The sequence below is a fragment of the Artemia sp. Qi Xiang Cuo genome, chromosome 12, assembly GCF_049724085.1.
Source record: "Artemia sp. Qi Xiang Cuo chromosome 12, ASM4972408v1, whole genome shotgun sequence".
NCBI classification, from domain to species: domain Eukaryota; kingdom Metazoa; phylum Arthropoda; class Branchiopoda; order Anostraca; family Artemiidae; genus Artemia; species Artemia sp. Qi Xiang Cuo.
In genome coordinates, this window is record NC_142805.1 from 31,981,302 (window position 1) to 31,993,657 (window position 12,356).

Sequence of the window (12,356 nt, forward strand, 5' to 3'; positions counted from 1 at the left end):
GTGCGTCTCTTTGGGACAGTTTGAATCTTTATGGTAGGTGTGTGCCTCTTTGGGCGATGTGTTTCGTGTTTGGGCTTTGCGTCTCTCTTTGGTCTGTATGTGTCTCTTTGTGCTGTTTGAGTCTATTAGGTCTCTGTTTTTCTCTTTGGGTTGTTTGTCTCTTTGGGCTGTTTGTGTCTCTTTGAGCTGTTTGTGTCTCTTGAGGCTGTGTGTGTCTCTTTGGGCTGTGTGTCTCTTTGAGCTGTTTGAGTCTTTTTGGTCTGTTTGTGTGTCTCTTTGGGCTGTTTGAGTCTTTTTGGTCTGTGTTTGTCTCTGTGGGCTGTTTCTGTCTCTTTGGGCTGTGTGTGTTTCTTTGGGCTTTGTGAGTCTCTTTGGGCTGTGTGTCTCGATTGTTTTTTTGAGTCTTTTTGTTCTAATTGTGTCTCTTTGGGCTGTTTGAGTCTTTTTTGGGATGTGTTTGTCTCTTTGGGCTTCTGTCTCTTTGGGCTGTTTGTGTTTCTTTGGGCTATGTGTGTCTCTTTGGGCTGTTTGAGTCATTTTGGGCTGTGTGTCTTTCTTTTGGCTGTTTTTGTCTCTTAGGTGTCGTTTGTGGCGCTTTGGGCTATGTGTGTCTCTTTGGGGCGTTTGAATCTTTTGGTCTGTATGTGTCTGTATGGGCATTTTTTGGTCTGTGTGTTTTGTGTATCTTTTGGCTGTGTGTGGTTATTTTGACTTTGTGAGTCTCGTTGGGCTGTGTTTATCGATGGAGTGTTTTAGTATTTTTTATATGTTTGTGTCTCTTTGGGCTGTTTGAGTCTTTTTTTGGGCTGTATTTGTCTCTTTGGGCTTCTGTCTCTTTGGGCTGTTTGTGTTTCTTTGGGCTATGTGTGTCTCTTTGGGCTGTTTGAGTAATTTTGATCTGTGTGTCTTTCTTTTGGCTGTTTGTGTCTATGTGCCTCTTTGGGCTATGTGTGTCTCTTTGGGGTGTTTGAATCTTTTGGTCTGTATGTGTCTGTATGGGCGTTTTTTGGTCTGTGTGTGTTTCTTTTGGTTATTTGTGTCTCTGAGAGGCCATGTATGTCTCTTTGGGCAATGTGAGTCTCTTTTGAGGGTTTGAATATTTTTGGTATGTATGTATGTATTGGCGTGTTTTTTCTAGGTGGGCTGTGTGTGTGTCTGGTTTTGGTTTGTGTGTCTATTAGAACTGTATGTATGTCTCTTTGGCCTGTGTGTGTCTCTTTGGGCTGTGTGTGTCTCTTTAGGCCGTATGTCTCTTTGGGCAGTTTGAATCTTTATGGTCTGTGTGTGCCTCTTTTGGCTGTTTGTGTCTCTTCGGGCTTTGTCTCTCTCTGTTGGATGTGTGCGTCTCTTGTCTCTTTGGGCTGTGTGTCTCTTTGAGCTGTTTGAGTCTGTGTGGTCTGTTTGTGTGTCTCTTTGAGCTGTTTGAGTCTTTGTGATCTGTGTGTGTCTCTTTGGGTTGTGTGTATCTCTTTGGGCTGTGTGTGTTTCTTTGGGCTTTGTGAGTCTCTTTGGGCTGTGTGTCTCGTTGGACTGTTTGAGTCTTTTTTATCTGTTTGTGTCTCTTTTGGCTGTTTGAGTATTTTTTTGGGCTTTGTTTGTCTCTTTGGTATTGTGTCTCTTTGGTATTTTCTTGGTTCATTGGGCTATGTGTGTCTCTTTGTGCTGTTTGAGTAATTTTGGTCTGTGTGTGTGTCTCTTTAGGCTGTATGTCTCTTTGGGCAGTTTGAATCTTTTTGGTCTGTGTGTGTTTCTTTTGGCTGTTTGTGTCTCTTAGAGGCCATGTGTGTCTCTTTGGGCAATGTGTGTGTCTCTTTGGAGGGTTTGAATCTTTTTGGTATGTCTGTGTCTGTTTGGGCGTTTTTTTTTGTCTCTTTGATCTGTGTGTGTGTGTCTGGGCTTTGTGTGTATCTTAGGACTGTGTGTATTTCTATTTAGCCTGTGTGTTTGTCTTTGGGCTGTGTGTGTCTCTTTAGTCTGTGTCTCTCTTTGGTCAGTTTGAATCTTTATGGTCTGTGTGTGACCCTTTTGGATGTTTTGTGTCGTGTTGGGCTTTGTGTCTCTCTTTTGGATGTGTGCTTATCTTTGGGCCGTGTACGTCTCTTTGAGCTGTTTGTGTCTCTTTGGGCTGTGGGTGTCTCGTTGTGATCTATGTATCTCCTGAGTTTCTGTGGGTATCTTTGGTCTGTGTTTCTTTTTGGGGTGTCTGAGTCCTTTTTGTCTATGTGTGTCTCTTTGGGCTGTTTGTGTCTCTTTGGGATGTGTATGTTTATTTCGGCTTTGTGTGTCTCTTTGAGCTATGTGTCAATACGTTTAAGCAATAAATATCTTTAAGCTTAACCCGTCTTTATTCTTTAGAATAGTTCTATTGTAAGCAAGTAACAAACTCTTTCCTGAAGTCACCTCTTGGATACACAATGCAAAAACTTCATTTAAGAAACAATGAAAAAATTGTAAGTAAGTAACAAATTCTTTCTTGAAGTCACCTCTTGGAAACACAATACAGAAATTTCATTAAGGGAATAATAAAAAATTGTAATTTAATAGCAAATTCTTTCTTCAATTCACCTGCTGGATAAACAAAAAGACATTTTGTTCAAGTAAATATGACAAAATTCTAAGTAAGTAACAAACTCTTTCTTGAAGTTATCTCATGGATACACAATGCAGAAATTTCATTTAAGAAATCACCTGCTGGATAAACAAAAAAGACATTTCATTCGAGAAACTATGACAAAATTCCACGTAAGTAACACACTCTTTATTGTTTTCATAACTTAGATATATTATGTAGAAATTTAATTCAAGAAATTATGAAAAAATTTTCAGCAAGTAACAATTTCTTTCTTGAAGTCAATTCTTGTGTAGAAAGTTTAGTTCGAGAAATTATTACAAAATTCTCAGTAACTAACAATTTGTTTCTTTAAGTCAACTCATGGATACACAATAAGGGAATTACATACAAGGAATTATTAAAAAATAGTCAGTATGTAGCAATTTCTTTCTTGAATTCACCTGTTGGATAAACAAAAAGAAATTTCATTCAAGAAATTATGACAAAATTCTAAGTAAGTAACAAACTCTTTATTGTTTTCACGAGTTAGATATACGATGTAGAAATTAAATTCAAGAAATTATGAAAAAATTCTCAGTCTAAGTGGCAAATTCTTTCTTGAATTCACCTGTTGGATAAACAAAAAGACATTTCGTTCAAGAAATTATGACAAAATTCTAAGTAAGTAACAAACTCTTTATTGTTTTCACGAGTTAGATAAACGATGTAGAAATTAATTTCAAGAAATTATGAAAAAATTCTCAGTAAGTAACCATTTATTAATTTCATTAAATTATGAAAAAATTCTCAGTAAGTAACCATTTCTTTCTTGAAGTCAACTCTTGGATACACAATACGGAAATTTCATTCAAGAAATTATGAAAATATTTGTAAGTAAGTAACAAACTTTTTTTTTTTATTTCACCTCTTGGATATACAGTACAGATACTTCATTCCAGAAATTATGAAAAAATCGCAAGTAAGTAGCTTTTTTTTCTCTTTATCACAAACAATTTTCACTTTGCTACACGATGTAGAAATTTAATTCACGAAATTATGAAAAAATTCTCAGTAAGTAACAATTTCTTTCTTGAAGTCAACTCTTGGATACACACAATACGAAAATTTCATTCAAGAAAGCATAAAAAATATTTGTAAGTAAGTAACAAGCTCTTTATTGATTTCACCTCTTGAATATACAGTACATATACTTCATTCAAGAAACGTGATTAAACACGTTTTGAAACTACATGCTATTTGTATGCCTTTCCTTGGCACCTTTCCAAACGAGCGGGGATTCCCCACTGGTTCCTACACATTGCAAAAGGTGAGCAGTACGAAAACTCCACGTTTTCAACCAGACTGTTTTTTTTAGGGACCAATCAGGAGAGATATGCAAAGTCGACATAGCTTTATTTCATTTTTTTTTAAGGTTCATTTAGACGAGGTTACGTGCGCGCACGTAACCTCGTCTAAATGAACCTTAAAAAAATTAAATAAAGCTATGTCGACTTTGCATATCTCTCCTGATTGGTCCCTAAAAAACCAGTCTGGTTGAAAACGTGGAGTTTTCGTACTGCTCACTTTTTGCAATGTGTAGGAACCAGTGGGGAATCCCCGCTCGTTTGGAAAGGTGCCAAGCAAAGGCATACAAATAGCATATAGTTTCAAAACGTGTTTAATCACGTTTCTTGAATGAAGTATCTGTACTGTATATTCAAGAGGTGAAATCAATAAAGAGCTTGTTACTTACTTACAAATATTTTTTATGCTTTCTTGAATGAAATTTTCGTATTGTGTGTATCCAAGAGTTGACTTCAAGAAAGAAATTGTTACTTACTGAGAATTTTTTTATAATTTCATGAATTAAATTTCTACATCATGTAGCTAAGTGAAAATTGTTTGTGATAAAGAGAAAAAAAAGCTACTTACTTGCGATTTTTCATAATTTCTTGAATGAAGTATCTGTACTGTATATCCAAGAGGTGAAATTAAAAAAAGAGTTTGTTACTTACTTACAAATATTTTCATAATTTCTTGAATGAAATTTCCGTATTGTGTATCCAAGAGTTGACTTCAAGAAAGAAATGGTTACTTACTGAGAATTTTTCATAATTTCATGAAATTAATAAATGGTTACTTACTGAGAATTTTTTCATACTTTCTTGAAATTAATTTCTACATCGTTTATCTAACTCGTGAAAACAATAAAGAGTTTGTTACTTACTTAGAATTTTGTCATAATTTCTTGAACGAAATGTCTTTTTGTTTATCCAACAGGTGAATTCAAGAAAGAATTTGCTACTTAGACTGAGAATTTTTTCATAATTTCTTGAATTTAATTTCTACATCGTATATCTACCTCGTGATAACAATAAAAAGTTTGTTACTTACTTAGAGTTTTGTCATAATTTCTTGAATGAAATTTCGTTTTGTTTATTCAACAAGTGAATTCAAGAAAGAATTTGCTACTTAGTTACAATTTTTTCATAATTTCATGATTGAAATTCCCGTATTGTGTATCCAAGAAGTTTCGATTCAAAGAAAATGAAAAATTGTAACTAAGTAGCAAATTCTTTCTTGAATTCACTTGTTGAATAAACAAAAGAAATTTCATTCAAGAAATTATGACAAAATTCTAAGTAAGTAACAAACTTTTATTGTTTTCACGAGTTAGATATACGATGTAGAAATTAAATTCAAGAAATTATGAAAAATCTCAGTCTAAGTAGCAAATTCTTTCTTGAATTCACCTGTTGGATAAACAAAAAGACATTTCGTTCAAGAAATTATGACAAAATTCTAAGCAAGTAACAAACTCTTTATTGTTTTCACGAGTTAGATAAACGATGTAGAAATTAATTTCAAGAAATTATGAAAAATTCTCAGTAAGTAACCATTTATTAATTTCATGAAATTATGAAAAATTCTCAGTAAGTAACCATTTCTTTCTTGAAGTCAACTCTTGATACACAATACGGAAATTTCATTCAAGAAATTATGAAAATATTTGTAAGTAAGTAACAAACTCTTTTTAATTTCACCTCTTGGATATACAGTACAGATACTTCATTCAAGAAATTATGAAAAATCGCAAGTAAGTAGCTTTTTTTCTCTTTATCACAAACAATTTTCACTTAGCTACACGATGTAGAAATTTAATTCACGAAATTATGAAAAATTCTCAGTAAGTAACAATTTCTTTCTTGAAGTCAACTCTTGATACACACAATACGGAAATTTCATTCAAGAAAGCATAAAAATATTTGTAAGTAAGTAACAAGTTCTTTATTGATTTCACCTCTTGAATATACAGTACAGATACTTCATTCAAGAAACGTGATTAAACACGTTTTGAAACTACATGCTATTTGTATGCCTTTCTTAGCACCTTTCCAAACGATCGGGATTCCCCACTGGTTCCTACACATTGCAAAAGTGAGCAGTACGAAAACTCCACGTTTTCAACCAGACTGGTTTTTTAGGGACCAATCAGGAGAGATATGCAAAGTCGACATAGCTTTATTTCATTTTTTTAAGGTTCATTTAGACGAGCGTTCGGGCGCGCACGTAACCTCGGCTGCATGTACCTTAAAAAAATTAAATAAAGCTATGTGGACATTGCATGTCTCTCCTGATTGGTCCCTAAAAAAAACAGTTTGGTTGAAAATGTGGAGTTTTCGTACTGCTCACTTTTTGCAATGTGTAGGAACCAGTGGGGAATCCCCGCTCGTTTAGAAAGGTGTCAAGGAAAGGCATACAAATAGCATATAGTTTCAAAACGTGTTTAATCACGTTCCTTGAATGAAGTATATGTACTGTATATTCAAGAGGTGAAATCAATAAAGAGCTTGTTACTTACTTACAAATATTTTTTATGCTTTCTTGAATGAAATTTTCGTATTGTGTGTATCCAAGAGTTGACTTCAAGAAAGAAATTGTTACTTACTGAGAATTTTTTCATAATTTCGTGAATTAAATTTCTACATCGTGTAGCAAAGTGAAAATTGTTTGTTATAAAGAGAAAAAAAAAGCTACGTACTTGCGATTTTTTCATAATTTCTTGAATGAAGTATCTCTACTGTATATCCAAGAGGTGAAATTAAAAAAAGAGTTTGTTACTTACAAATATTTTCATAATTTCTTGAATGAAATTTCCGTATTGTGTATCCAAGAGTTGACTTCAAGAAAGAAATGGTTACTTACTGAGAATTTTTTCATAATTTCATGAAATTAATAAATGGTTACTTACTGAGAATTTTTTCATAATTTCTTGAAATTAATTTCTACATCGTTTATCTAACTCGTGAAAACAATAAAGAGTTTGTTACTTACTTAGAATTTTGTCATAATTTCTTGAACGAAATGTCTTTTTGTTTATACAACAGGTGAATTCAAGAAAGAATTTGCTACTTAGACTGAGAATTTTTTCATAATTTCTTTAATTTAATTTCTAACTCGTATATCTAACTCTTGATAACAATAAAAAGTTTGTTAATTAATTAGAATTTTGTCATAATTTATTGAATGAAATTTCTTTTTGTTTATTCAACAAGTGAATTCAATAAAGAATTTTATACTTAGTTAAAATTTTTTAATAATTTAATTTATGAAATTCCTTTATTGTGTATCCAAGAATTGACTTCAATAAAGAAATTGTTACTTACTGAGAATTTTTTTTCATCATTTATTGAATTAAATTTCTACACAAGAGTTGACTTCAAGAAAGAAATTGTTACTTGATGAGAATTTTTTCATAATTTCTTGAATTAAATTTCTACATCGTGTATCTAAGTCATGAAAACAATAAAGAGTTTGTTACTTACTTGGAATTTTGTCATAGTTTCTTGAACGAAATGTCTTTTTTGTTTATCCAGCAGGTGATTTCTTAAATGAAATTTCTGCATTGTGTATCCATGAGGTAACTTCAAGAAAGAGTTTGTTACTTATTTAGAATTTTTTCATAATTTCTTGAAAGAAATGTCTTTTTGTTTATCCAGCTGGTGAATTCAAGAAAGAATTTGCTATTTACTTACAATTTTTTATTATTTCCTTAATGAAATTTCTGTATTGTGTATCCAAGAGGTGAATTCAAGAAAGAATTTATTACTTACTTACAATTTTTTCATTGTTTCTTAAATGAAGTTTCTGCATTGTGTATCCAAGAGGTGACTTCAGGAAAGAGTTTGTTACTTGCTTACAATAGAACTATTCTAAAGAATAAAGACGGGTTAAGCTTAAATATATTTATTACTTAAACGTATTGACACATAGCTCAAAGAGACACACAAAGCCCAAAGAAACATACACAGCCCAAAGAGAAACAAACAGCCCAAAGAGACAAACAGAGACCAAAAAGACTCAGACACCCCAAAAAGAACCACAGTCCAACGAGACACACAGAACCTAAAGAGATACACACATCACAAAGAGACATCCCACAGCCCAAAGAGACACATACAGCTCAAAGAGACGTACACGGCCCAAAGAGAAGCACACATCCAACAGAGAGACACAATGCCCAAAACGACACAAAACAGCCTAAAGAGACACACACAGACCATAAAGATTCAAATTGCCCAAAGAGATATACAGCCTAAAGAGACACACACACCCCAAAGAGACACACACAGGATAAAGAGACATACACAAAGTCCTAATAGACACACAAAGCCAAAAGAGACACACACACAGCTCAAATACACAAAAAAAAAAACGCCCATACAGACACATACATACCAAAAAGATTCAAACCCTCCAAAGAGACACACACACATTGCCCAAAGACACACACATGGCCTCTAAGAGACACAAACAGCCAAAAGAAACACACACAGACCAAAAAGATTCAAACTGCCCAAAGAGACATACAGCCTAAAGAGACACACACACAGACCAAAATGACTCAAAAAGCCCAAAGAGACACACAGAGACCAAAGAAACACAAACAGCCCAAAGAGACAGAATCACAAAGAGACAAACACATCCCAAAAAAGACTCAAACAGCCCAAAGAGACACAAACAGATCAAAAAGACTCAAACAGTCCAACGAGACACACAGTCCAAAGAGACGCACAAAGCCCAAAGAAACACACACAGCCCAAAGAGATACAAACAACCCAAAGAGACAAACACAGATCAAAAAGACTCAAACAGCTCAAAGAGACACACAAACAGACCAAACAGACTCAAACAGCTCAAAGAGACACACAGCCCACAGAGAAAAGAAACACACACATCCAACAGAGAGAGACAAAGCCCGAAGAGACACAAACAGCCAACAGAGTCACACACAGACCATACAGATTCAAACTGCACAAAGAGACATACGGCATAAAGAGACACACAAAGCCAAAAGACAAACAAACAGGATAAATAGAATCACAAACCTTTCTATTATAAACAAAACCCCCACCGAGAACCACCTCCCCCCAAACTAGAAAAAACACGCCCATACAGACCAAAACATATCAAAAAGATACAAACCCTCAAAAGAGACCCACATTGCCAAAAGAGACACACATTTCATATCAGAGACAAAAATAACAAAAATAAACGCACACAGACAAAAAAACGCTAATACAGACACATACAGACCAATAGATTCAAACACCCCAAAGAGACACACATAGCCCAAAGAGTCAAATACGACTCCTAAGAGACAAAAACAGACAAAAGAAAGACACACAGATCAAAATTACTCAAACAGCCCAAAGAAACACACAAATCCCAAAGAAACACAAACAGCCCAAAGAGACAGAAGCCCAAAGAGACAAACACAGCCAAAAAAAGACTCAAACAGCCCAAAGAGACACAAACAGATCAAAAATACTAAAAAAGACCATCGATACACACAGCCAAACGAGACGCACAAACTCAAAAGAACCCCAAACCGCCAAACGAGACAAACAACCCACCCACAAAAACACGCCAATACATACACAAACAGACCAAAAGATTCAAACTCCCCAAAGAGACACACAAAGCCCAAAGAGGAACAGACGACTCCAAAGAGACACAAACAGCCAAAAGAAAGACTCACAGACCAAACTGACTCAAACAGCCCAAAGAGACACACAAAGCCCAAAGAAACACAAACAGCCCAAAGAGACAGAAGCCCAAAGAGACATACACAGCCCAACAAAGAATCAAACAGACCTTAGAGACACAAGCATATCAAAAAGACTCAAAAAGTCGATAGAGACACACAGCCCAAAGAGACTCACAAAGCCCAAAGACACACACACAGCCCAAAGAGACAGAAACAGCCCAAAGAGACAAACACAGACCAAAAAGACTCAAACAGCCCAAAGAGACACAAACAGACCAAAAAGACTCAAACAGCTCAAAGAGACACACAGCCCAAAGAGACACACACAGTCTCAAGAGACACAAACAGCTCAAAGAGATACAGACAGGCCAAAGAGAAACACAACCCAAAGAGACAAACACAGACATAAAAGACTCAAACAGCCCAAAGAGACACATACAGACCAAAGAGAGACGCAAAGCCCAAAAACGACACAAATAGCCAAAAGAGGCACACACATACCATAAAGATTCAAACTGTCCCAAAGAGACGCACATCCTAAAGAGACACACACTGCCCAAAGAGATAATCACAGGCTAAAGAGACATACACAGAGCCCGAAGAGACACACAAAGCCCAAAGAGACGCACACACAGCCCAAAGAGACAGAAAACGCCCATAGCCCATACAGACACATACAGACCAAAAGATTCAAACGCCCCAAAGAGACACACATAACTCCAAAGAGACATACACGAGCCCTAAGAGACACAAACAGCCAAAATAAAGACACACAGACCAAAATGATTCAAACAGTCCAAAGAGACACATACAGCTCAAAGAGATGCACACGGCCCAAAGATACTCACACATCCAACAGAGACACACAATGCTCAAAACGACACAAAAAGCTAAAAGAGACACACAGAGACCAAAAAGATTCAAAACTGCTCAAAGAGACACACAACATAAAGAGGCACACACAGCCCAAAGAGAAACACACAGGCTAAATATATACACACAGCCCGAATAGATAAAAAAACGCCAATACAGACACATACAGACCAAAACATTCAAACGCCCCAAAGAGACACACATAGCCCAAAGAGACACACACGTCCCCTAACTCTCCAAAACATCACTTGTGTATTATACAGTGCATAACTACCCCATCTCCTCCAATTCATACATCCCATTACTCCTTTTTTTTGCACATGTTCATAAAACGTTTTAACTGTACCCCCCTCCCCCCCCCTTTAACTGAACTCTCGTGCATCTCAACCCTCCATGCAGTCCATCTCCCTCAAAACACTTTTCAGCCATTTCTTGTTAAACTGAACTCTCGTGCATCTCAACCCTCCATGCAGTCCATCTCCCTCAAAACACTTTTCAGCCATTTGTTTTTAATTTTTTTTTATTTCTAAACCATTTTAATTTGACACTCCTTTAACTGAACTCTCGTGCCTCTCAACCCTCCATGCAGTCCATCCCCCCTCACAACACTTTTCAGCCAGTTCTTGTTAATTTTTTTTTATTTCTAAACTATTTTAAATTGGCAATACTCTCCAGAACATTACATGTGTATTATACAGTACACCATCACTCCACTTCTCCATATCGCAAAGCCCCCCTCGTTCAACTGGCTCCCTCCATGTAACTGAACCCCTGTATAACCGAAATCCAATAAAACTGAACCCCCGTGCTACTTAACTCTCGTACTACTGAACCTTCGTGCAACTCAACCCAATTTAACTAAACCCCCCGGGGAACGTTAGATCCTATTTAAATTGACAATACTCTCCAAAACATCACTTGTCTACCCCATCTCCTCCAATTCGCAAATCCCATTACTCCTTTTTTGCAAATGTTAATCAAACGTTGTAACTGTATCCCCCCCTTTACCTGAACTCTCATGCCTCTCAACCCGCCATGCAGTCCAGCTGCCTCCAAACACTTTTCAGCCATTTATTGTTAATTTTTTTTATTTCTAAACTATTTAAAATTTACGATACTCTCCAGAACATTACTTGTGTATTATGCAGTACACTATCACTCCATTTTATCCAAATCGCAACTCCCCCCTCGTTCAACTGAATCCCTCCATGTAACTGAACCCCTGTATAACCGAAATCCTATACAACTGAACCCCCGTGCTACTTAACTCTCGTACTACTGAACCTTCGTGCAACTCAACCCAATTTAACTAAAACCCCCGGGGAACGTTAGATCCTATTTAAATTGACAATACTCTCCAAAACATCAATTGTTTATTATACAGTGCATAACCGCCCCATCTCCTCCAATTCGCAGAGCCCATTACTCCTTTTTTTTTGCAAATTTTAATTAAACATTTCCGATTCTTCGTTAGGTATTTTTCAAATTTATAACAAATTACCTCAGTTAACAGCTCCTTTGGGGTTACCTTAACTGTTAATCAGTTTAATCCTTTTTTTCTCCACTGATACAATCTATCACTAATTAATATCGTTCATTGTCTAAGTAAATTAAGTTATCTCCTGCCCTACAGAAATGAGGGAACAAACCAATTTTTTTGTCTGCTTTTCAAAATGATCGTATTTGGAAATCTGTCATTTAACACTAAGAAGTAAATTGAGTACTTCCTTTTATTCAAATCACCTATCAAGTTATCAAAAAACTTGTCCGTTAAAACTCGAAACAAGACACGCTGGTTTTATAATACAGGTTTAATTAATTACGTAAATCTCTTGGCAAAGAAAGAGTGTAATGACCAGTAGAAGTAGAATTACCTACCAG